Below are 27,188 nucleotides of genomic sequence, written 5' to 3' on the forward strand. Positions count from 1 at the left end.
GGGGAAGGGATCCAATAGGAGCAGGGAGGGGGCGGAGTTAGGGCAGGGTCTTTGGGGATGGGGTTGGAATGGGGTTGGGGATGGGGTGGAGTTGGGGCGGGGAAAGGGGTGCGGGGACGGGCACCCACTGGCGCTGGAGAAAGTTGGCGCCTATGAACAGCGGTAAATACCCCTTGCCCTTGAAGCACAGTACTGAGTTGATTTATAGTAAAAATAAAACAAGTTTATTAAAAAGAGGACATAGATTAAGTGATACCAAATATCAGTGATCAAAGTAGAAATGGTTAGAATCAAATAAAAGTGAAACACATCTAAAAAAGTAAAACTTAATCTATCAAGATACAGTTTCTGTTCAAGATGGTTTTCTCTCGCTTATTGTCCCCTTTCCAGCTTTACTGTCTAGTCTGGCTGGGACCCATCACAAAGATCAAATCATTTGATTCCTTTGTCTCCAAAGCTGAAGGATAAGAACATAAGAATGGCCATACTGGGTCAGACCAAAGGTCCATCTAGCCCAGTATCCTGTCTTCCAACAGTGGCCAATGCCAGGTGCCCCAGAGGGAATGAACAGAACAGGTAATCGTCAAGTGATCCATGCCCTGTCGCCCATTCCCAGCTTCTGGCTTTTCTGAACCTTTTCCAACTCCAAAATATCTTTCTTGAGATGGGGCGACCACACCTGCATGCAGTATTCAAGATGTGGGCGTACCTTGGGTTTATATAGAAGCAATATGATATTTTCTATCTTATTATCTATCCCTTTCTTAATGATTCCCAAAATTCGGTTTGCTTTTTTGACTGCCGCTGCACATTAAGTGGATGTTTTCAATGACTCCAGGATCTCTTTCTTGAGTGGTAATTTAGGTAATTTAGACCCCATCATTTTAAATGTAGAGTTGGGATTATGTTTTCCAATGTGCATTACTTTGCATTTATGAACATTAAATTTCATCTGCCATTTTGTTGCCGTCACCCAGTTTTGAGAGATCCTTTTGTAACTCTTCTCAATCTGCCTGGGACTTAACTATCTTGAGTAGTTTTGTATCATCTGCAAATTTTGCCACCTCACTGTTTTCCCCTTTTTCCAGATCATTTATGAATATGTTGAATAGGACTGGTCCCAGTACAGACTCCTGTGGGACACCACTATTTACCTCTTTCCATTCTGAAAACTGACCATTTATTCCTACCCTTTGTTTCCTATCTTTTAACCAGTTAACAATCAATGAGAGAACCTTCCCTCTTATCTTATGACTGCTTACTTTGCTTAAGAGTCTTTGGTGAGGGACCTTGTCAAAGGCTTCTGAAAATCTAAATACACTATATCCATTGGATCCCCCTTGTCCACATGCTTGTTGACCCCCTCAAAGAATTGTAGTAGATTGGTGAGGCATGATTTCCCTCTACAAAAATGATCTTGATTCTTCCCCAACAAATTATGTTCATTTATGTGTCTCACAATTTTGTTCTTGACTATAGTTTCAACCAGTTTGCCCGGTACTGAAGTCAGGCTTACCGGCCTGTAATTGCTGGGGTCATCTCTGGAGCCCTTTTTAAAGATCAGTGTCACATTAGCTATCCTCCAGTCATTTGGTACAGAAGCTGATTTAAATGATAGATTACAGACAACAGTTAGTAGTCCTGTAATTTCACATCTGGGCTCCTTCAAAACTCTTGCATGAATACCATCTGGTCCTGGTGACTTATTACTGTTTAGTTTATCAGTTTGTTTCAAAACCTCCTCTAGTGAAACCTCAACCTGGGACCAGTTCCTCAGATTTGTCACCTAAAAAGAATGGCTCATGTTTGGGAATCTCTCTCACATCCTCAACTGTGAAGACCGATGCAAAGAATTCATTTAGTTTCTCCACAATGGCCTTATCATCCTTGAGTGCTCCTTTAGCAACTCAATCGTTCAGTGGCCCCACCGGTTGTTTAGCAGGCTTCCTGCTTCTGATGTACTTAAAAAAACATTGCTCTTACTTTTTCAGTCTTTGGCTAGCTGTTCTTCAAATTTTTTTTTGGCCTTCCTAATTATATTTTTACACTTTATTTGCCAGAGTTTATGCTCCTTTGTATTTTCCTCACTAGGTTTTAACTTCCACTTTTTAAAGGATGACTTTTTGCCTCTGACTGCTTCTCTTACTTCGTTGTTTAGCCACAGTGACTCTTTTTTTGTTCTCTTACTATGTTTTTTAATTTGGGTTGAGCCTAATTTAAGTTGAGCCTCTATTATGGTATCTTTATGCAGCTTGCAGGGATTTTAATTTTGGTGCTGTACCTTTTAATTTCTGTTTAACTAACCTCATTGTTTTTGTGTAGTTCCCCTTTCTAAAATTAAATGCTACAGTGTTGGGCCACTGTGGTGTTTTCCCCGCCACAGGGATGTTAAATTTAATTAAATTATGGTCACTATTACCAAGTGGTCCAGCTATATTCACCTCTTGGACCTGATCCTGTGCTCCACTTAGGACTAAATCAAGAATTGCCTCTCCTCTGGTGGGTTCCAGGACTAGCTGCTCCAAGAAGCAGTCATTTACGGTGTCAAGAAACTTTATCTTTGCCTCCCATCCTGAGGTGACATGTACCCAGTCAATATGGGGATAGTTGAAATTCCCCATTGTTATTGAGTTTTTTTATTTTAATAGCCTTTCTAATCTCCCTGAGCATTTCACAGTCACTATCACCATCCTGGTCAAGTGGTCAGTAATATATCCCTACTGCTATATTCTTATTATTTGAGCATGGCATCACTATACGTAAGATTTTTACTTCATTTGATTCTGCGCTTTCTTTCACATATAGTGCCACTCTCCCACCAGCATGACCTGTTCTGTCCTTCCGATATATTTTGTACCCTGGTATTACTATGTCCCATTGATTATCCTCATTCCACCAAGTTTCTGTGATGCCCTATTATATCAATATCCTCATTTAATATGAGGCACTCTAGTTCACCCATCTTATTATTTAGACTTCTAGCATTGGTATATAAGCACTTTAAAAACTTGTCTCTTTTTAGCTGTCTCCCATTGCATGATGTAATTGAATGAGACTTTTTTTCATTTGACTGTTTCTCATCAGATCCTACCTGTAATTTATCTTCTATACTTTCCTCATTACTAGGACATAGAGAATCTCCATTAGTAGATCCTCCCCTAAGGGATGTCTCTGACCGAACGACGTGCTCCTCCTCACCTATCGGCTTTCCTCCAGCTCTTAGCTTAAAAAATGCTCTACGACCTTTTTAATTTGAAGTGCCAGCAATGTGGTTCCATTTTGGTTTAGTTGGAGCCCAGCCTTCCTATATAGGCTCCCCCTTTCCCAAAAGTTTCCCAGTTCCTAATAAATCTGAACCCCTCCTCCCTACACCATCGTCTCATCCACGCATTGAGACCCTGCAGTTCTGCCTGTCTAACTGGACCTGCATGTGGAACTGGAAGCATTTCAGAGAATGCTACTATGGAGGTCCTGGACTTCAATCTCTTACCTAGCAGCCTACATTTGGCCTCCAGGACCTCTTTCCTATCCTTCCCTATGTCATTGGTACCTACATGTATCACGACCACCGGCTCCTCCCCAGCACTACACATAAGTCTCTCTAGATGTCTTGAGAGATCCGCAACCTTTGCACCAGGCAGGCAAGTCATCATGCGGTTCTCCCAGTCGTCGCCAACTCAGCTATCTATGTTTCTAAAGATCGAATTGCCCATTACTAATCCCTAATAACTGGATTTCCCTCCCCTGGAGATGTATCCTGAGTGTGAGAGGATACCACATCATCATCTGGAAGGAGGGTCCCAACTATGGGATCGTTTCCCTCTGCTCCAGCTGGATGTTCTCCTCAACAGCACAAAGGCTGTTAGACTGGGGGTGGGATCGATCTACTGTGTCCTGAAAATTCTCATCTGTGTACCTCTCTGTTTCCCTTAGCCACTCCAGCTCAGCCACCCTGTTCTCCAAAGGGCTCCACAGTCTCTGAGGATCAGGAGCTCCTTGCACCCAATGCACACATATGCCACCTGCCCATAGGGCAGGTAATCATACATGCTGCATTGGGTGCAATAAACTGGGTAGCCCCTACTCTGTTGCTGGACTTCTGCCTGCATTCTCTTTTTACTCTTGCAGCTTATTCCTTTGTTGTTGTTTTATTTTTATCAGGGGGTGGTTTTGGGCTTAAGTTTAAGGAATGTTAAATGTATGTAGTCCCCCCTCATGCTCACCCTGTAAACTCCCTCGCAAAACTCCCCTGTTAGCCGCTCCTGTTTGCTAGCTCCTCTGGTCATTTAGGAGCGGGCTTTTTAAAGCCCCGGTCTTCCTGAGTAGCCCTGCCCCCTGGTTAAGGGTTGATGGGTGCTAAAGGGCTTAGGGATCATTAAGAAGCTCTCAGCTGAGATGGAGTCTCTCTCTTTCTTATATCCACAAGGGGTTGTCTTTGTCTTACAAGTCAGGAAGGCTTCCTGGTGATTCAGTCTCTTGTGTCTCTCTGGGGTGCAGGAACAATGTTAATTTTCTGTTTCATGTGTTCAGGATTAGAATAAACCCTGCTGGTTTAGCTAGATGGCTTTGTTTATTGTTAATATGTAAACTGAGATAAACTCACATTCCTTTGTTTAGAACAGGCCTGGTCATCACTTTGACCTAGACTGGGCTGTCTGGTCTTAAACATGTTCTAGTAATGTCATATATAGGGGATTCATAACTTCACATATACGCTTGACACATGCATTTTACAATGAGATTAATAACCAGTGTGGTGTTAGTTTTCAAATGATACCTCAGAAGGCTAATTTTGTGCCACTATTATTGTAGTAGTGTGTAGGGTGACAGGGTGCCTGGATGACTCAGTCTTAGTATATCCTTACATAGCTAAGAAGGCTTATAAATGGGCAAGAGAGTTTTGTTTAATGAAAGGAGAGTTTTATTTGTTTGTTAGTAATCAGCTAGTTTGTAATTGTGCAAAGTAAGCAATCTTCACTAAATCCTATGAAATAAAAAAATTAAATCTTCTGCTTAGAAGAAGCCATGAGCTGTATTAGACAGACAAATTATGAATATCAAGAATCTTAAATCCAATTAAATCCCACTATTTCTCTGTTCACCAAAGGTTAGCCCTTGTTTCCTTTCTGGGAATGCATGGTTTAACCATTTGGTGATTAACAGAAGAAACTATTAATAGTTTAAGTTACAATTGCATTTCAATAGTCCAATAAAATAATTACAAGAGTTTTGAAATCTAATCCCTTGACAGTGTTTTGTTAACTTTCTTTCACTAATCCATCTTGAAATCTTGGGGAGGTTTTCTTTGGGTTGGTTTCTTCTTGAGTCTTTTTCTGTTTCTCTGAGCTGTCATGGCAGCGTGCTTGTAGAGATGGACAGAATAAGTTGGTGAGTACTTGCTGTATTACAAGGGCAGCACAGAGTATTTGTGTCAGGGGTGCTTACTCTTAGAGATTTTATATCCTCCTATGTCCTATTTTCTTGAAATTATAAGGGGAAAACACAGCTTTTTCAGGCTTTAAATTTAAAGTTGGTTGCTGCCGCCCTTTCATTGGCTCAGTACCCTCCTGGATTGTCATTGGGAGCATCTTCATCTTATGAATATGTAGTTTGGTAATGCATATATGCATTGGGATTTTAATTCTTTCTTGACAGTTATATTCCTCTGTCTTTGTAGTGGGAGACTTTTTAAGTTTAGTCCATTTTCAGAGATTTCTTTGATTTTTTTTTTTTTGTTAGAGTTAAACTGGAATTGAAATTCTGTTTTTGAAAAATCCAGTGCTTCTGGTTTTTTATATAAACAGTTCTCAAAGCAGTTATTTTTAAAGTTTTTTTAACTATTTAAGCTAAAGAAACTGTGGATTCTTTTTAACAGTTTTTGGAGGGATGAGTGTTGTCTTCCTGAGTTTGGGCAAGGGGTTGCTTTGAGCACTGCTAGTAATTAATTAATCAGTTCCCCATTATTATAAATATTCTGTATTTAAATTGCATCGTACATTAGCAATTAGTTTATTAAGGTCATTAGATTCCATTTTGATACATAAAGCATTTTACCATTTACATAGCAATGATATTAGGAGCTTTGTATTTATCTAACATTTGCGAGTGCTTTTCACAAAGGTGTTTACCATTTCAAAACTTTGGAAATAAAAAAGAGGCTTAAAACATTTCCAACTACATGGTTTTTCTCAGGGGTTCTAAGACAGATGCAAAGGCTTTTATTGGAAAAGAAGATGAGGTTGATACAGGCCCTCTTTACCCCAAGTTTTATGGTTTGATAAGGATCTCCAGTATTTCATCTCTTTGAAGTCCTCTTGACCAAACTGTTTACCAGTTGCAGTCTTTACAGTTAAAACTCGTATAAAATATTCTTTACAAAGCAACAGTCACAACAACTAAGTTTAAATCCATTTTTCAAAACATAGTATAAAATAAATTGGCATAGAAAGTTAAAGCAAAATAAAGTTTAAAATGCAGCTTTTCTGAATTTGTATAGCATTATTAGGGGTAATAGACATGATTTTATGACCAAGGAGAGGTTATCTGACATTTATATGTCCTTGGGCATTAAAAAGCAAATACCTACTGGGATTTCTTTAATTTGAACATTTGTAATATAACTAACTAGCTAAATATATTATTCTATTATATTTTTAAGCATCCTGGCTATAACATATTTGTAGCTGTATCAAAATATTCAGTAAAGATGCAGAGAAGTTTGTAATGACCTATCATTAAAAAAGTTAATATTTTATTAATATAATTTTTTGAATTGATATTGAGGTCTCACATTTTTGAACAACTGATTCTACTGGACATCATCTAGATCTTATACCAAATTTATTTTTACCTTAAAATAAAAGACAATCACCATGTTGAGCAAATAACTCATTTTATTAACTATTCCAGAATATGGCCTTGATCCTGCAAACATGCCCATGTTTAAAATTAAGCATGTATGTGAGTATTTTCAGGATCAGGTCCTTTATTTCCCAGAAACATGTCATCAAAATGGTGTCTCAGACACTAGGCTGAAGCCTTGAATGATTGGTAGGATGGGAAAGTCCTTCATTTGGGGCATATTCTGTTCTCTCTTTCTCTCTCATTATTTTGTGTATGCAACTTCTGTTGACAGCCTGTAGCACCAAGTCCCTGAGCCTGGGTCTGAGATCCCACCACACTCGCAGGGTCTCAGAGTCCGAGGTCTATACTCAACTTTTATGGCCCCACAGCCTGTGAGCCTGGGCCAGCAGCGGCCATGCTGTACATCTTTTATCTCCGTGTAGATGTATCCCCAGAAAGTTGTATGCACTTTAGGATTTTATCTGCACTGCAAATATAGCATTGCTAACCCAAATATTCAAAAATTGAGTTGGGCACCACAAAATCACAAGATTTTTAAAAAATACCTTTTGGGTGCTTTTCACTTTCCTTCTGGTTTCTGAGCCTTTAAAATACACTTGTCACATTTTCAAGCTTTTCTCTGCAACCAGTGAGGTCTAGAAACTACTTACTACTTAAAAAAAATGATTCTCACCCAATTGCATGCCTTCAGGAGCTGGGGCTTTATGAAAAACTGAGAATATCATGAGACTTGTGAAAACATCACAAGGGCTGGCAACACTGACAACAGGGAACCTAGTTAAGGGACAACCGTGTTTTAACTTTATAACCAGATTCCTCAACACAGATGTATGTATAGACAGGGCCTTAAATCGTAAAGTACCATATTTATACAGCTGGTAGAGATCCATAAGAATGGTGAAAATCTGCACCCTGGTAGCATCTAGGCAGACCATCTGCACAGCCTTCAATAAAGCATAAAGAAAGGGGACTATGGTCTGCCTGGACCCAAGGGTGCATGGCCATCTCCCTCCTCCCCCACAAACTAGTTTACATGCATGGTGCAGTGTGCAGTATGTGCTAGCCAGAGGCACATGCTGCTCTTCAAACAGGCAGCATTTTTTATTCTCCACCCACCTGTCCTGTGCCATCTTGCCCTGTGACATGGGGCACTCAAACACAGCTGACACTTCTCTGCTTGTAACGTACCTCTGCTTAAAATGTTCATGAAGTCAGAGCTGAATTAATGATGACTGCAGACAAGCTGGATTAAATGTGCCCTGTTTGTTCTGACTATACTAACCCTTTGACAGCACAGAGTTCAAATCAAAAACTGCTTTCTCTTCCTCCCTGGTTGCCTAGCAACCTCCCTCCCCTTATTAGCATACAATTTCTATTCCTTTTTATTACATCACTGCAGTGTTATAGGCTTTGTTGCCAACCCAGCACTGCTCCCTATAAGAAATGCAGGATTTGGCCCTTTGTATGAGGTTTAGGGGAGTATGTGCTTTGGTGAAGAAATCAAACATGTAGGACTAGGAAACCTTTGGCTATGAATGTCTTGTCATAAGCTCAGCAGGTGGACTTTGTGTGGATATGCTATTCAAAGTCATTTCATTTTCAGTTGAGATCATTTGTAAACCAAGGGCACAATTCTCTTCCCATCTGCAAGGCACAGCTCTCTGCTGGTACTCTCCTGTCATTACATATGCAGAACTTCCACTTATGAAATATCTCTGGAAATCTGCTGTGCAGATCTGTGAGGAGATTTTTGCCACACATACTTATATCCAGGACAACATGATGTTCTGACTCAGTAGGGGAAAACCAAGAAACTACCCATATCCACAAATATACAGCATCCATAGGCGGTAGTGGTGAAATAAATAAGACCCTCTGGCTCTTTCTACAAAGTAATTGGCAGTGGAAACAAAAAATAGTCACTTTTGCCTTCAGAATAGACAGATGTATATTATAACCTGGCATAAGAGGCAATTTCAGGCCTGAGTGGCAATTTTAACCTTTAATTCTTTTCTTTTTTGTCAGTTTGTGTCATAACTAAAAACATGGCCTTAAACCTTTTTGTTGTTGTTGTTGACTTAAAATAGTGAATCACGAAGGAAATTCTCTCCACGGAGATATATAAACAATTGTAGATAAGCAAGCTGGGGTTAAATATCAAAGCAAGTAACTTGGGGCCTCTCTGCACTAGGGTAGAAAGTGTTTTGAAAACTTGTTACTTAATGTCTTTTAAAACATATTAGTTAAAAATGTGTTGTTAGGGCAAATTGTATTCTAATGTGTTAGCTGTTCCAGCCCTGTTCTAATCCTGTCTAAATAAACCTACTATAATTTGAGTTAATTGATAGGCTACAGATAATTCATAGATGTATTTGGTTTACCTTAGGGTTTAGCCTAGGATAAACTACAAACATTCAGCTCTCTTCTGTCCAGGTTCCATAACCAGGGCCGGCTCCAGGCACCAGCCGAGCAAGCTGGTGCTTGGGGCGGCAGCTTGTAGGAGGCGGCATTCCGCCCAAGCCTAGGGCGGCACAGCCACTTTTGTTGTTGTTGTTCCGCTCCAGTCGCCCTGTAGGGGGCAGCGGCGTGGAGGATGGGAGCGCCCTGCAGCAAGCCCGGCAGGGCAGTCTGCGTCCTTCCCTCCCAGCCGACCGGAGCAGTGTGGAGCCCTCCCGGCAGGGGGCACGGTGGGAGGGGCCGCGTGGCAGCACCCCGCTTAAGCCCTGGCCACCCCCCCTACTCTCTCTTCCCCCACTCCCTCCCCATCTGGCCACTGCGATTTTTTTTTTTTTGCTTGGGGCGGCCAGAAAGCCAGAGACGGCCCTGTCCATAACTAGAGGATAGCCTGTGTATCAAGGGAGGTAAAGGCATTGTAAATGACGTTTCAGATGTCAGGTTGGGCACTCTTCCACCACATGAGTTATTGGTTGCAACACTGCCCCACTGTCATAGCATGGAAGGAAACCACGCCAAGCTGGCACATAGTTGCGGAAACTTGGACAAGCCAGAGAGTAGATGGTAGGTCCTGATCAGGATATACAATCAACTGGACAAGGAGGCAGGTGTAGCAACAGACTCCTGAATTTACTTATTCTGTTAGACTCTTTCCCACCAATGCTTCTACTCTGAAAGAAAAGAGTTTTCAGTTCCCTGGCATAGTAAAAGGCCAGTATTGCTCTTGTCCAAGAATGCATGAGCTGTCATAGCAAAAGGGTGTTGAGAGATCAGCCATAGTGTCACACTCCTGATCCGCAGGAATGGGATTCCTTTCCTTTTCAGTTTCTCCATCAACTTGTATATAACGCACAGCAGGGAAATCAGTCAGTAGCTTTTGGTCTGTCAATGGTTTCTTTGGCTTAGGAGCAGCTAAAAACGTTGATGGAGTGTCTAGCTCAGTGGTCTCCAAACTTTTTTGATTGCGCACCCCTATCAGTAAAAAAATGTTGAGCACGCACCCCCTGCCACGCAGGCTCTACCATTTTTGTCAAAGCAAAAAAAAAAAAGCTGCTTGGGGGAAGAAGAAAAAAACAAACCTCCTCCTGCTGCACCCCCAAGGATCCTCTTGCACACCCCCTGGGGTGCACACACCCCACTTTGGAGACCACTGGTCTAGATTATCATTTACAAAGGTGTTAGGTTACTAGAATTAACTGGCAGTTAATCAGGGGCTTTTATACTGCAAACTTGAACTGAATTTTAATTTCTGTTGCCCTTTTGAGTCTCGTCCATACACAAAACTCAGTCAAGTGTGGTGGTGCTTCTGACTGGAATTGGCTAGCCCAAGAAGGGTTATACGCTAGAACTCAAGCAAGTATGACTCATCAGCTACTAACCACCTGACTGCTGCTAGTCCTCAAATGCCTTCTCAAAGTTCCCACCGTGTACCCAGGAAGGACAGACAGGTTCTGCAACAATTCATTCAGAAAAAAAATTCATAGAGGGCTCAGCTTACTGCAGCATTAAGGACCATGTTGCTCAACAGCAATCCCTTTGTCTGTTTAAGGAACGGTTATGTTGTGCTCTGCGGGGGAAGCCTTTCCAGTCTCCAAATAAAAGGATGAAAGCCAGAACATGACCTTGAGGATGAGGGGAAATGGACTGATAAAGACATGGAGGACTCTGGAAGGAAGGGGGAATATATTAGACATTTTCCTGTATAGTCACTGCAATTCGAGTGTCTATATTAGCATCTAGCTCATTATAAACTGCTTGGCATTGCCTTGATTATGAAGGGTATTATCCAAAACCAGATTCTATTCTGTTCTAACAATAGAAGCCAAATATGCCCTAGCCAGTCGTGCATAGCATCCATGGAAAACTCCAGAATTCATGTGCAAAAGTAGGTGGAAACATTAGACTAGATTATTAAAAGTGTAGATCTGTAATATGAGTAAAAGGAAAGTACAAAAAGAGGTTTTACACCTGAAAGTTATTATCGTTATTTAAATTGAGAAAGAATAATAACCAATTGTTTTCTAAGATGTATGCCGCATTTATGAAAAACCTTGAAGGATAAATGGATCTTTATAGCATGCTCCTTCCTCAAAGGGTTCTGTGAATAAAATAATAGTGAGAGAACTCTCAGCGGATGCTGAATGCTGCTAATTGATGAAATTATTACTTATTACACTGCAACTGAACTCTGCTTAGAAACACCATTTTCAGTATGATTTTTTAAAAATGACAGCTGAAATGTAAGAGGCTTTGTATCGAAAATGAATAGTGATAATTTCCTGATATCTTTTGAAATGAAAGATATTTCAATGACAGTAAAATTGGGAAATGCATGACTTTAAATACTGAGCTCATGGAATGTTGCCTTGGAAATAAAACAAGCCTTTGCTTTAATCCATAAGCTAATCTTGAATTGCTGAATTTATGAAGCATTTTTGTCATTTTAAGCAGTATTATTTATAATAAAACAGACAGTGTCAGCACTTCTAATGTAATATCAAATGAAATGCCAAAAGGAGGGTGTTATGGCTTTGTGTGATGGGGTGAAGCAGTCCCATTTATTGTTTAAGGTTAAAGGAAAACCCTTCTTAGAGGCAATATCTGTGTCAAAGCAACTCACCTGCAGCTATTGGTTTGGTGAGAAGAGGGAAGAGTACAAAAGTTGGCATTAAATGTTTGATTTAGCACAGAGGAAATGGATCTCAGGTTTGCTGCTCTATCCTAACTCACCATTTTGAGCCTAAGTATTAACTCTTAAGATATGTTACCACTAACTGATATGAGGATCTTGGCAGAGGATCATAGGTACTGTTATTTGCATATATAGCTGTAGGTAACCTCAAGGTCTAATTTCAGCCTTAACAAATCTTTTTATTAATGGCTATGGTACAAGTACCTAAATCTTCAGTATTTTGGAGGGAGGGAGGAAGGTAATCTGCTAGCCTTAATTTAGGCACAAATGGTGGGCTCCCAGCAAAGATTCACTGGAGAGCTTTAACACTGCTATTGCTTAAATCAGGAAGAATGTGCTTCCTTTCTACAGTCCCAGAGTTTACACACGATGTGGACAAGTCTATAACAACATCTTTTAAACTGCCACTGAAACTGGTAAGTGGTGACTTTGTTCTAGAAATTCTGACCAGCAAAATAATTCGAAAGAGAAGAAAAAGGACAGGCAACCTCTTCCAAGATGAAAAAGGTTGTTGAGACCAATCATAAAATCCAAAGGAGAAAAGGGACTGGTCTAATCTCAGTCACAAAGAAAAAGGTTAAGCCTAGAATTGCAGAGCAAGAAGAAAAAGGTGAAGCTTAGAGTTGAAGAGAAGAAAATAAGACTCAGAAGAGAAAGAAGCAGAATGTATTAGTAGAGATCCATCTGAATATTAGGAATTTTTTTTTAAATTAATGGAGATATCCTATCTTCTAGAACTGGAAGGGACCTTGAAAGATTATTGAGTCGAGTCCAGCCCCCTGCCTTCACTAGCAGGACCAAGTACTGATTTTGCCCCAGATTCCTAAGTGGCCCCCTTAAGGATTGAACTCATAACCCTGGGTTTAGCAGGCCAGTGCTCAAACCACTGAGCTATCTCTCCCCATCCACAGGGAAGAATAACCCTTTCATCAGGCTAGGAAGCTCAGATAGTCCAACAGTCCAGATTGTACCCTGGGTAATGTCACATTGGCATTTGTTTAGGATGACTTGCCTGTAATATGGCTATCCCCATTTTTGCCAGTAAATCCATTATATACCAAACTGCATCACTTCTGTCCCTCACACACACAGTCATTTATATTCATAAGGTTTATATAAGGTTTATATTTTGTAATTGCTGAATATGGGGAAAATGGGAAATACCTTTTATTCCCCACATAGGCCGACTGTCTGCTCCACTGCTGATCTGTGGATGACCTCTTAGGCAGAGTGTATGCTGGGATGTCACAATTTGAAGCAAAAAAATGTAGAGATTACCACTTCATGACTCTGACAAAGAGACAATGAAACAGTAAAGGTAAAACTTGGCTGCAGTCCCCTGTAGTTTGGTTGTCACATGTAACTCTTTAAAGCTGGCCTGTTCTTCTTTTTTTTAATACTCAACTAGTTGAGAATAATTTGATACATAATTACAAAGTTCAAACCCTAACTTCTTATAATGTGTTATGATTAACCAATCCCTCTCTCCGTATTTGTTTTCCTTTCCCCTCCTACCTGTGGACTCTTATTTCTTTTATGATCAGGGTCTGCTGAATGCAGTATATCTTCTACAAGACATAATTGATAATGAATTATTTGTTTGGTTTGCATCATATTAAATAGATACTATTGTCATTTTTATGTTTGCACTTCAATCATAACATAAGAAAGTTTTTTCCCCAGTTTAGTCTGGGACTTTTTCATGGAACATCAGAGAGTTAGAAATTCTATGCTGATGGACATTTGACATGTTCTTGGAACAGAGTCCAAATGATTATGCAATCTGTTTTTCGAGCACTTCATGTTCAAGACCCACAGTATGCATTTTGTCACTATGGATGGTTTGTGGATGAGGTTTATTTATTAGACGCTGGAAATCACCTTTAACAAGTTTTCAGAATGTTGCTTTGCTTGGCCAAAGTTCCACTAATTTTGCTGATGATTAAACTTAATACAGCAATAACGTCAATGCTAATTCCTCTCATGAACAAAGTCAATAGATCATTCACTTTTTGTTAACTGACTCATCTCCAAGGCAAGTTTGCTTTTGTGTTAAGCAAGCATCTGTACTTTTTTATAGACTGGGCACTTTAATTAGTGCAGTTTGGCTGTTGGGGAGGTGGGGGTCCAGGACTTACTCCCAGTGTAAAGAAAAGCAGTGCACACTGATGGTATTGATTGAAAAATTTAATTGCCAAAACAACAGCATTTGGTTTCTGTTTAGATCTGTATTTCCTCTTGAAATACTTTTATTTTTCAGCAGTATATTATAAGATGTAAATGCACACACAAGAAAATCATTTTTTATTGGCAGTGAACCATTCAATTAAATAACTTTACCTACGAGTTAGCGAGCAGTTACAAAGCTCTTGTGAGTTCCTTGTGCAACAGAGAAGTCATACAACTCGATGACAAGAGATTCTTGTATAGAAAAATGTGATGGAATGGAGACAAGAAGTTTAAGTCCCATTACACAAGTATATGCTGTCAACATAGTTTCTGAGGGTTTAAATTGGTTCTTTGATTAAAAATTAAGATTACAATGTTTCACAACAGTCAAGGAATTTGGAGTTAAGACTGCCACCTCTTTTATTCTTTTTGTGCATCATGATCTTTTTCATGAGCAGAGAACAGTTGTCAGTAGTTTTTTGGTAACAAGGGTGCATAGTATAAAGGGAAGATTAAATATATTTAAATGTTAAAATTACTGTGTTTTTTAAATGTATAGTTGTCAGTTCTTTAGAAATGTGAGTTAAATTGTAAATGTATTTGTAGTAGTATGAATGCACTGAAATTTAAACATTTCTTCTATTTTTAATAGATAAGTTAAATTGAATTTTTGGCAAATAGAATGAATACATAATGCCAGAATCATCTCTGGTCTGTGAGAATTTTGGTTGCTTATTCCTTGGCTGAATTTGGTATATTAACCCGAATTGAATTTCCCTGTGATTTTGAATGTACAGTGAAAGCTGACATATACCATGTGAAAGCAGTTATTCAAAATGTGGTCTGGTGGCAGGGCATGGTGTCCTCAGAGGAGGGTCAGACTTTGGAACTCCACTCTGAGGTCGAATGGGATTGAATTTGTTTAAGCAGTTTAGACTCCTGTCCTGCAAACATGCATGTGCTTAATGTTAACATGTGAATAGTCCCATTGAATTCAAAGGGAGAACTTGCATATTCAAAATAAAGCATGTGTAAGTGTTTGCTTGATACAGGCCTTATTTTGCATAGGCTCAGGTCAAAGAAGCCTTTGCTAGGATCAGCTACCTTTTTAGGTGATGTCCTACTAAATACCTCTGTTTCAAGGAATTTATCAGTACACACTCCATTGTCTTTGCCAGTAGTCTGTGTAATAGCTGCAAGACAAATATCATATTTTGTTGTTTTTCAACTCTCTTCTCTTCACTTTGCATTTATAAATCTGAGAGAATTTAAATGCAAAAAACCCAGCATTAATGCAATGTTAAGGTTGAGAAATCAAGCACTCAGTTAAGAGATTCCAAAAGTTGGTTAGGCTAACAACGCTAATCAGGCCATGTTGCACATATGCTTGAATATCAGAGGGGTAGCCATGTTAGTCTGAATCTGTAAAAAGCCACAGAGGGTCCTGTGGCACATTTAAGACTAACAGAAGTATTGAGAGCATAAGCTTTCATGGGTAAGAACCTCACTTCTTCAGATGCAAGTAATGGAAATTTCCAGAGGCAGGTATAAATCAGTATGGAGATAACGAGGTTAGTTCAATCAGGGAGGGTGAGGTGCTGTTCAACTCACCCTCCCTGATTGAACTAACCTCGTTATCTCCATACTGATTTATACCTGCCTCTGGAAATTTCCATTACTTGCATCTGAAGAAGTGAGGTTCTTACCCACGAAAGCTTATGCTCCCAATACTTCTGTTAGTCTTAAAAGTGCCACAGGACCCTCTGTGGCTTTTTACAGATTCAGACTAACATGGCTACCCCTCTGATATTCAAGCATATGTGCAACATGGCCTGATTAGCGTNATGCTCTCAATACTTCTGTTAGTCTTAAATGTGCCACAGGATCCTCTATTGCTATATGCTTGAATAGTAACCATCCATCTTAAATATGCTGTAAGTGGCAAAGCAGTTCAGTTACTATGTGTTATGCAACAGCATTGCAAGTTGCTGAAAAGTCCAATTCTTGAGCAACAGTCCTTATCACAGATAATGCAGATGTAAGCACAGGGCCAGAAGATGAAGCTGACGCACTGTTAGTGCTTCAGGCCTGCTTTCAGGCTTTGTTCTCTCTCAACCACCTCTGTTAGACTCTCTTTCACTCACTGGTGCGGTGCAGCCCTCCATTATAGCCTTGCTAGCTGCATCTTCTGAGCGTCCAATGTCAATTGTTGAAAGTTTTCAAGTCCCTCCTGCAAACTCCTTGAATCTGAGCCTAGATTGGCCCAGTGGCCATCCTCAAGTTCTCCATACAGGAGATCCTTTGGAATGTGCCATTGTCCAGTCAATGCAGATGACAATCCAACAGAGACGTCTGTTTGAAAATAGTGATTAGGCTTGGCAATTTTGCAAGTACATTGGTATCAGGAACTTTGCTTTCCCACTTGATATTTAGAACATGGCAAAGACAGTGGGTGTGGAAGGTGTTTAGCTTTTTCTCATGCCTCCTGTAAGTGATCCAGGTCTTGCTACCATATGCATATATGCTAGTACTATAGTATCATGTAACCTTATTTTCTTTGTGAAAAAAAATATATATATATACACGCACACACACAGAAACACACCAATGTATTAACTTTTAATCTACATCTTATGTTACACAACATCTTTGGTTAATGTTGTTGGGACATTCATAATTTCTGGAATTTTCCGAGTTTTCAGGACTTGATTTCAGAAGTCTGACATTAAGACGTATTTGCAGAGTATTTGGGGATCCTTCAGAATAAAAATCTCTGTATTGTTATAAGACAGTAGTATTGCCATGCAGAAGAAATCCAGTTACTTTCTAAACGTGTGGCACTATTCATAAGAATAAACCTTTTAGCATGTCAAGGGATTGGCTCTATACTGTGATAAACTATAGAGGACTTAATGACTGAAATGTGTATAGTGTCTTTCTCTCAAGTATTCTAAATCATTATTTGCTGGGTGAAGGAGTGGCCTCACCCATCACTTCTCGGATAAAAAGTGCCAGCTCTTAAGGAATGCATAGGAAGTGAAGATTACCATATATGAATGAAACTGTAGGTAAGCAGAATGCAATTACATACCTGGAATTGTGCCCGAATATCGTAGGGCTAACACTACCTATTCTTGTGAAAAATATCATAGGCTTTTTAATGGCCACAAGTGGCCAATTTTTTAAATTTTTTTAATTTAAGATTTGGTTTCAATCAAGTGATCACAACCGCAGCATCCTCATACGTGGGAGAGGTGACCTGTCAGGTGGGAAAATTCCAAAGCATTACGGCTTTCAGGGAAAAAATATAATACCTCAATGCTTTTTTAATACCAACAGGCAGGCAGTACACACACTGGAGCACTGCTATAATGTACTTAACCACAAGCTACCCCATCAACAATGGGGTTCCTTGTTCTTTTTTTGGGTTTTAAAACACCACAGTCCAAATTTAGGTAGCTGCAGATAAAAACAAAAAATTGAAAAGATGTCATCTCTTCATATGTTTGGCCTTCATTAGCTAAATATATATTCGAAGTAAGGAGTGATCCTCCAAAAAGTAACCATCAGATATTCCATTAGAGGAATATTTTTTTCCTGGGCAGAAAATCTGTTTCTTAGTATAGAAATGTGCAAAGCCACTACATGGACTTATCCACATTTCCTGAATTATGAAACAGTCACTGGCAAAGCAGAGCATACTGATATTTGCATGGTTTCACAGGTTGTATTTTTGAAATCCTAACATTTCTTCCTGGATTATGATTTCTCATGGGATCAGACAGTTTCCTCATTCATCTCATAGTGAAACTTTCATTTTTATATCCATGAGAATCATGCATGGGGACTGAGGGTTGTATGTGGCTCATGGTTTCTATGTATGCTTTATTCTAGATCTGTAAATCAGTGGTTTAGCGGATGTGTATGGTAAAATGCTATTTTAAATCTTGCAATTTTTTAAATTTGACGTTGACTAATGAAGAAGGTCTCTCTTTCCTCTCTCTCCTACAGGCATTGTAACTTCTTTTGTTATTTGTGGGGGGATGGAAGGATGGTGGAAGGGCTAAGCTGTTGAAAAGCTCTTTTCCTGCAGGGTTTTTGGGAAATTTGGGTAATTTGTACCCAGTATTGTGTGTCTTCTGATCTCCCCAAAACAAATATTCCTAATCTGAATTCTTATTTTTTTCATTTGGGTGACTAGTACTTGATTATGAAATTAACTTCAAGTTCAAATGAAGTAGAAAATGTCAGTTTGGGGGGGAACCTCAGGTACTCGTTTCTCAGAGTATATCAATACTCATACAGTTCTGAAATTAACTGTTCAGAATGCTCACTAGTTTTAGGGAAACAGTAAAATTATTCCAATTATGCTAATTGGTAAAGATATATACCTGGTAATACATTTATGTTTCTTGTTGTGAGAGATATTATAACTCTTTTTTTAAAGGAAATTGGGTAGATTAATGGAATGGGCTGGGTTAAATTGCTCTTCACATGCATTCCTTACCCTACTAGCAAATCTTATTTGATACATTTAAAGCAGTTTAGCTAAGGATGTTCGATCAGGCAATAAGAGTAAGATGCAGTGTACCATATTTGTAGGGACTAATCTAGTTAAGTTTGTATTTATAAATAAACAAAATAACCCATGGAACCGAGTTTACTGCTTATATAAATCGTTGCGTCTCCAGTGACTTCAGTGGAGTTGTACCTTCTTAGGCCTATGATGAATTTGTCCAGTGACATTCTAGTTGTCTATAGGGTCTGAACTAGAGAGGATACTAAAAACAATGTATTCACATTATGGATCCTTCTATGTGCTCCACTTATACTGCTTCAGTATTGCACCATGTGATAGAAACATTACTGTCTTTGACAGCAAGTTTTTACACTCCGAGTACTCAATCTATCTTTAGTCTTTAATCTACTTATAGTAAGAGGAGTTACTGAATATTAAGGCACAATTTCTACTGTTAGACCAGTGTAACTCTCACTGATTTCAGTGAGAGTTGTGGTTTTTTTGTAACTGTGTGTGTAACACAGAGAACTAGGCAGAGGAACCAAAGGATTAACTTTTTCCTGCTGATTACTATGTCTGGACATTGCTGTCATTCTAAAAGGGCTTTCATTCTGTAATGAGCAAACCTCTCTAGGTTTTGTTTGATTTTTTTTCAAATTTTAATTGGGGATACCTGCTGCTAGTTTTCATAGACCAAGCTTGACTGTCAGGATGGGTTTTCTAAGATTACCTTGCTAATGATATTCTGTAGTACAGTACTATTTGTGGTGCCATGTATAGAAGATGCTGCATATCAAAACATCTTAAAATATAAAGAGAATCAGTCAAAAGCTTATAGTCAAAAGGAAAGATAGGTTTTTAGGAGAGAACTGCATCAGCCATGGCAGAAAGATGGGACACACTGAACCAGAACAGATACTGATCAACAAACAGGCCTAATTCTAAGTCTAGAGGTCATAAAAACTAAAACTGGAATCTGAGTAGAGTTGATGGGATTGTGCCTGTTTACACTGTGGTTGACATTTGGTCCATAGAGAAAGAAAAGCATATGGGTTTTAGAAGAGATCATAGAAGAACATTGGTGTATCAATGATGTTAGATGCAACAGTTACTGTGCTACAGATACACAGTGACATGGTCGAAAAGTCTCTGCAACTTAATATAAACACAATCTGAAACCAACAAAAATGACAGCAGTAACTGGCCCAGTGTGGTATATGGCATTCTTCAAAGCCCAATACAAAGGGGGTAGGCTACCCTTAGCCTCAGTCTAGCCATACACAAAGGACTTGGCCATGCCAGAATCTGCTGCGATGTCCTCTCCTTTGGTTGAGGAATTGGTATTTCAATAAAGGGGCACCTGCCTTTGTCCATGAAATTGAGGCAGGGTCGAGCCTCCATTTCCCCCATCCTATGGCTTGAGGTCTTCCACTGCTGTCCAGATAGAGGTGAAAAGACACCCAGGACATTCAAACACTGCCAGCAAAGAAGGAGCTCAAGAGTGTCTCTCTCCTCTCAGTCCCATCAAATACTCACACTGGCCATCCTATTGCTATTAGAACATATATGATAACCCTTATTACTTCATCAGCCTTACATTTTACAGTGCTGAATAAACATTTAAGTAGACAATTAATTGCCACAGCACCCTGTGACCTTGTTGGATGGTGACTGGTTGATGAGACTGGAGTTAGTTGCAGTTTCGTGTAATACCCATTTCACAGATGGGGGAAATTGAGATACAGAATGACTAAGTGACTTACCTAAGATCAAAAGCCTGTACTGGAGCTCTGCAATTCCTGAGAGTCCTGTGGCACCTTTAAGACTAACAGATGTATTGGAGCATAAGCTTTTGTGGGTGAATGCATCCGATGAAGTGGGCATTAACCCACGAAAGCTTATGCTCCAATACATCTGTTAGTCTTAAAGGTGCCACACGACTCTCTGTTGCTTTTTACAGATCCAGACTAACACGGCTACCCCTCTGATACCTGCAATTCCTGGTTTATCAAGTCTTCTGTTCAATTTACTTGAAAATCCTGCATCTCTGAGTATGGTTGACTAGGAGACTGGGAGCCAGGAATTCCTGTCCAGAATGACTACATTTAAATAATTTTAAATGTTGGGTTATTATATCAAATTACTGTCATATTGTTCACCATAATGTATATTGTTATTTCATTATCCTCACATTTTCATTAAATTGTACAGAAGATTAGTTCAACACTTTACACTGTGTGTACTTTTAAAAGTAGAATGTGTGTAGCAATAAACATTTAATGAATAGCTTACAGCTTATTTATTCTCAGAAGTAATGTTACTGTCCCTACATAGATCAGCATAACCATTTATCATAGTTGTCAAAAAAAATTAAAAAATCAGTCATCATTATATATCACTCATTCTCTTGTACATGAGCAGTTTATAACATTTTAGAACTTTGCAACCTAAATCAATATACGTGATTCATAATAAGTATATTCCCATCTAGAAAGCAATGCATGATAAAATGAAAGTGTGTTTTAATAGTGTAGGCCTGGCTTGACATGAATAATTGGACATAGATGAGACCTCATTTCTTGGGTGACAGGATTAGGGTGGTAACTGGATCAGCAGATTGGAAATAGAATATCCATATGAGCTAAGATAAGGGGGAATGATTTACAATGGACAAGATAAGTCAGAACATAAAGCGGAGGTAAAGAGTAAGTCGTACATGGACAGTACGTGGACAGAGCATGCTGTACAAGAATTGGTTCCTACAAACTAACCAAGCCAGTCCTAAAACATGTAATGCAATGTATAGTAAATGCAATGTAATATGTTAATGTATATAAAGGAAGAGGTTTGCTATGCAACCTGGGCTATGTGGTGTGCCCTATACCTACCCACTATGTTTGAGTCTTTTCAATTCAGTATAGCTTTGCTGTATGCCAAATAAAGGAACCTGAGAGATGAGACTGGAGTTGAACTGAGTTCTTGGGGAACCATATGGAAGAGGTCTTGGGGGAACCCCAACGAAGTGGTGCCATGACTTTGATCCGCTTGTCTGGGGCAGGAAACATATACATCCCTTAGTATAAGGGTCGCAACCTAGCATTAAGGGAAATGGCATTGGAAAGGTTTTAAAGGATTTAAATATGAGAAAATTAGTACCATGCTGAAGAAGTGGCTTAAATCTAAGGGCGGACCGTACAGACTCCCCAGAGAAGTGCTAGAGGGAGATTGGGACTGGGTGAAAAAGGAACTCCAAGAATGTATTTAAAATTTTTAAAGAATTTATTTAAAAAAAAAAATTCTTGACAGAGAATGTTGGAGGTTTCTTCTTAAAAATTGGCAGAGTACAGCAAAAATCAGTTGAATACCACTGAAACTTTCAAAAAAATAGAGCCAATCGGTAGTCATGAAAAAAATATCAAGTTTTTTGTTTGTTTGTTTGTTTATTCTACAGTAAAGAAAGCAAGTCAAAGCAGCAGTCTTACAAGGATTATTTCTGGTGGCTAAAACGTTACCATGTACCATGTTAGGAAATGAATGCAAAACTCATAAAAAGCAAATCAAAGTTGTAAAAAACAAACAAACAAAAAATACCTAAATAAAATACCTAAATATCTAAAAGGTCAGGGAAAACGTAATGTCCATTGCCTATTTCCATATAGCCAAAGTAAAAAGTAGCTGTCCTTTAAGAACTGAATTTAGTTTGTACAGCTTAGCTAGTGTGGACATTCTATATGTCCAGTCTGCTGATTCAGTTACCTCCCTAATCCTGTCACCCAAGAAATGAGGTCTCACCTATGTTCAATTATTCATGTCAAGCCAGGCCTACACTATTAAAACACACTTTCATTTTATCATGCATTGCTTTCTAGATGGAAATATACTCATTATGAATCACGTATATTGATTTAGGTACTAAGTTAAAAAATGCAAAAGACATAAAAGATAAGCTTAAAGCTACAAAGAAAAAGTCAGTTAAAAATGTGATGCTCTAACAAATCAGAGTTACAATCCGAACATTTAGTAGCTAGCAAAGTCTTGAAAAGTCTTTTATTAAACATTAAAAAATTAAAGTATTTTTTAAAAATTAATGTACAATTAAAAGAAGCTTATATAAATTAACACGATAGAGCTTGGAGGACTAAATAGCGGTAGTAAAAGTAATAAAGTGTTAAAAAGAACAGTGAAAGGTTTAAAAAAATGCTGAGTTGAAGAATAAAACCTAGTTATGGTAGTAAAATTCAGTGTAGCCATGCTCATGAGATCCTTAGTAATCAAACAAATTATGCAAGAGGGAGGTCAAACGGTGACAAATACCACCACTGTCTTTTTCCTCTGAAAGCATTCACAGCCATGCAGAAAAATGGGCCCTTCCCAAATAATGTGTCTATAATCAATTGTGTTAGCTGTTCTCATATTTGGAGCAATCTAATTTACATTGTTTAACTATGAACAGTTTAGTTAAAATCACTTTAAAAATTAGAGATTTCTACATGGCTTAACTGCTTCCATATGTACTAGTAGGGATATAACCTAGGCGCACGTGTGTACACAAACATTAATAAATAAATTATAGTGCTAAGTTTAAAAATAAATAAATAACACAGCAGTTAAAACTGCCTGTCAAAAAAAGTTATGTGTAACAGTAAGTTTACTAAAATCTCAAATAACTAAAATACAAAAATAAAATAAAAACAGCAGTAGAACAAAACATTGTGAAAATACAGCAATTATTAGAGCCCAGGCAAAAAATGTTATCTTGCCTGTATAAAAAACGAACACACACAAAACCAAAACTTACTTAAAATGTAAATAAAAAATAAAAAATTGCAATTTAAAAATGTAAGTGTCTCAGATGTGTCATCTGCTCAAACTTGCAATTTACAAAAGGAAAATTTCAGAAATATAAAACCATATTAAAAAAATCAAAGGCTCAGCTGGCAAGGCTAAGCCAAGCAAGTTTAAAATATTTATTTGGTCTCTTGTATAAACTGTTTACAACATAGCAAAACCCGGCAAAATTAAAAACAAACATTTTTTTTAAATGTAAAAAGTACAGTATATGTAAAATAAATGTTTTTTTTTAATTCTACTAAAAATCCATCCAAATCTTTCATTCAGAATTGCAAAGCTAAGACAGGCATTCTTTCAGGCAATGTCTCCTTTCAGTCTTAACTTTGTTAGTTAACCCTTCTGGTGTCTCAATACTTTTAACAAAGTTTAACTTTTTTTTTTAGGTTTGCTGTGTAACTTTAAATGTGTGATATGCCCTATACTCACCCCCCATACTCTTGAGTCTCCTCAACTCAGCATAGCTTTTGCTGTATGCCAGATTAAAAAAATCAAAGTGATAAGACTGGAGCTGAACTGAGTTCTTGGAGAACCAAGTAGAAAAGATTTCAGGGAACCCAACCAATATCCTTCACATAGTATAATAATCTAGCCTTTGTAAAGCACTGATCTTGCACAAGCAAGACACTAACAAGCAAGTCACTGACAGGGATTATTGTTAGTGGTCGCCTCTCCTCCTGCTATCCCCCCCATAAGTGAATTTTAAAGGAAGTCAGAAATGGTACCATGGAGCTGTTCTGCTCATTAATCTGCCACCATCATCGGCAGTCCCTCAATTCGAGGATAATCTCTACCACAGATATACATATGGGTTCTGAGATGACTCAGGAGTCCAATCCTGGAACCGCAAATCTGCCCACAGTAGGTACAGACATTTCCTGGCAGGTCAGATGCCTGCTGAGAGAAAGTTCTTTCTTTTTCCTTCCTTCTCTCTCTCTTTTTGGCTTCGAGGGCAAGGCACAGCTTCTCCTCAAAGTGGATCACTGCCTGATGGAGGATGTGGTGCCATTGAGATTGGTTGGTAGTTTGTTCTTTCCAGCTTGTGATGTCCACATCGGTTTTCTTGAGATACGTTTTCAGTGTGTCTTTGTAGCATTTCCTCTGACCACCACGGGATCTCTGACCATGTAGAGGACTTGTTTTGGAAGGCAAAAGTCTGGCATCTGCACACAATGTCCAGCCCAGGGGAGTTGGTGCATGATGATCATTGCTTCAATGCTGGTGACATTGGCTTCAGTGAGGATGCTGGTGTTAGTGCAGCAATCTTCCCACTTGATGCAAAGGATCTTCTGGAGGCATCGTTGGTGGAACGTCTCCAGACTCTTGAAGTGCTGTTGATAGGTCACCCAGATTTTGCATCCATAAAGGAATGTAGGAATAACATTTGTTTCATAGACCTGGATTTGGTGTCCTGCTGTAGGCCATAGTCTGTGAAAACATCTGGGAAAGCAATTTTCCAAAGGAAGCACTTGTGCACTGGATCCTGTGCTGGATCTCACTGCCAATTTTTGCGTTTTGAGAGAGTTGGCTACTGAGGTAACCGAAGTGCTCGATTGTCTCCATAGTCTGTCCCTCGTTGGTGATTTATTGTGGGTCATGTGGAATGCCTGAAGCGGGCTGATGGAGCACTTTAATCTTCTCAATACTGAGTGAGAGTCCTAGACTTCATTAAGTTTGTGCAAAAAAATCCAGTGTGGACTGAAGGTCATTCTCAGTGTGCGCGAGGATGGCACAGTCATCAGCATACTGAAGATCAGTAATGAATGCCCTAAGGACTTCGAGCAGAGACGTCGAAGATTAAAAAGCTTCCCACCCATTCTGAATTGGATGTCAACTCCATTGGTCTTTAACGAGGACCAAAATGACTGCTAAATAGATGGAGAAGAGGGTTGGGGCAATAACGCATCCTTGCTTAACCCCAAAAGGGGTCCATCTGCAGGCCATTACAGAGAACGGTGACAGTCATCTGATCATGAAGAAGCCTTTGGAACTTAATACATTTTGGAGGGCAGCCAAATCTGGCCAGCACCTTCCACAGGGCTTCACAATTGACACAGTCAAAGGCCTTTGTCAAATCGATGAAGGCGATGTACAGGTCCTGATTTTGCTTCTGAGAGTTTTCCTGTATTTGGCGGGCAATGAAGATCATGTACATATGTGTATTCTTCCTTTGTTGGTTTACCCCAACATTTGTTCCAAGTTTTAAACCAAATGGATCCATACCCAAAGGAGTACATCTGTTACAGTATATTACTAGAAATGTGTAACTCATTTCAGAGCCTGCTGAGATAATTGTAATATTCGTAACTAAGAATACTGTGTTACACAACTGTAAAAGATATGAGGTAACATTTTTAAAAGTATCTGAGTGATTTAGGCTCTTAGAGTGACTTATTGCAAGTCAATGGGATTTAGGTTTCGGTGACACATTTGAAAATTGGGTTTAGGCTCCCAGGTCGCTTTGATACTTTACCTCTCTGTAATATTTTAAAAAAGAAAGAAATTACTATAATTGCTTGCGTATATCTGTTTGCAGCAAGGCTTTTGAATTAGGTAACAATCTTACATTTTATTGAGTAAATTAGTAGTCAGATTCTAGATTAAACATACAATATTCATTTAATTAGTATATGAGATTTTCATATTAAGAACACCTTGATTGATCAGTCCATCAGCCCTCACTGAGAGAGTGCCAATCACAACACATCATTTGTGGTGTTCTAGCCAGTCCTTCAGCCACTTGCTGGTCAGGCTGTCAGTGGCACTGGACAACCGATCGGCAGTGCCATAACAAGGGTGAGGTGAGAGAGACACTTGCCTCGGGCGCACAAAACCGAGGGGCGTAGAAAGTGGCGGAGAAAAAAAAAAAGCCACGATTGGTGGTGCTTCGGTGGCAGCTCTACTGCCGCTGCTTCATTCATTCTTCGGGGCACAGAAAGCAGCGGAGAATTCCACAGCGGGGGGAGCCCCAGATCCATCTGCAGTGAGGGGAGGGGACAATAAAAGAGAGGGGGAATTTCTGATGGCTGGGGCAGTCTGTGGGGATGGGGGAGGGGGTCCCAATCAGAATGAGAAGGGAAAGAAGGAGGAGGTCATGGGGTGGGGATGTGAGGGAGGTCTGTCTGTGGAGTCGGTTTCAGTGAGATCACTTCAGAATAAGAGCTCTGGTATCCCAGCCAGAGGGGAGGGGACGGGTGGAGAAAGGTGGAGTCACTGCTTGGCTGAATTCCAGATGGAAGGGGGAACCTGGGCCCGAATGGGAAGTGAATCTCCCTCACCCCCAGGGTCAGGGCTGTGCAGCAGCTGGTGCGGAACGGGGCCTAGGGCTTGCCTTGCCTGAGCGATCCCGTGGCTACCTTCACCTTGTGGGTCCCTCTGGGATCTCTTCAGATTGGGGGGAGGAGATAGGGCAGGGGCTAGACCTCTCATGGTCAGAAGGAAGTTAGGGTTCCATGGTCAGCACATCTCTGCCCCATTCACCAGAAGGAGAGTAATCCTTCCCTGCAAACCTGAACTCCCAGCATTCTCAGGACACATGCTGATCCCTAGTGGCCACTGCTGATATCCAACACCTCTCTCCTCTCTTAACCTTTTAGTCCCTCTCTGGATTGGAACTGGACTGAAACCAAAGACCATCGTCGA

The 27,188-nt window shown here is 39.5% G+C and overlaps 1 protein-coding gene across 2 annotated transcripts in view; it reads left to right on the top strand.

Moving 5' to 3' along the window:
* DPYD (dihydropyrimidine dehydrogenase) overlaps window positions 1-27,188 on the top strand; it is a 595,247-nt gene that overhangs the window by 12,404 nt on the left and 555,655 nt on the right. Inside the window, exon 2 of one of the 2 annotated variants that reach the window (XM_034779205.1) lies at window positions 13,193-13,328. The exons of the other annotated variant lie outside the window; for it this stretch is intronic. The gene's annotated coding sequence lies outside the window, so the exon portion shown is untranslated. The remainder of the gene's footprint in view (window positions 1-13,192; window positions 13,329-27,188) is intronic. 2 annotated transcript variants of the gene reach the window in all.

The sequence above is a fragment of the Trachemys scripta genome, chromosome 8 (assembly GCF_013100865.1).
Source record: "Trachemys scripta elegans isolate TJP31775 chromosome 8, CAS_Tse_1.0, whole genome shotgun sequence".
NCBI classification, from domain to species: Eukaryota; Metazoa; Chordata; order Testudines; family Emydidae; genus Trachemys; species Trachemys scripta.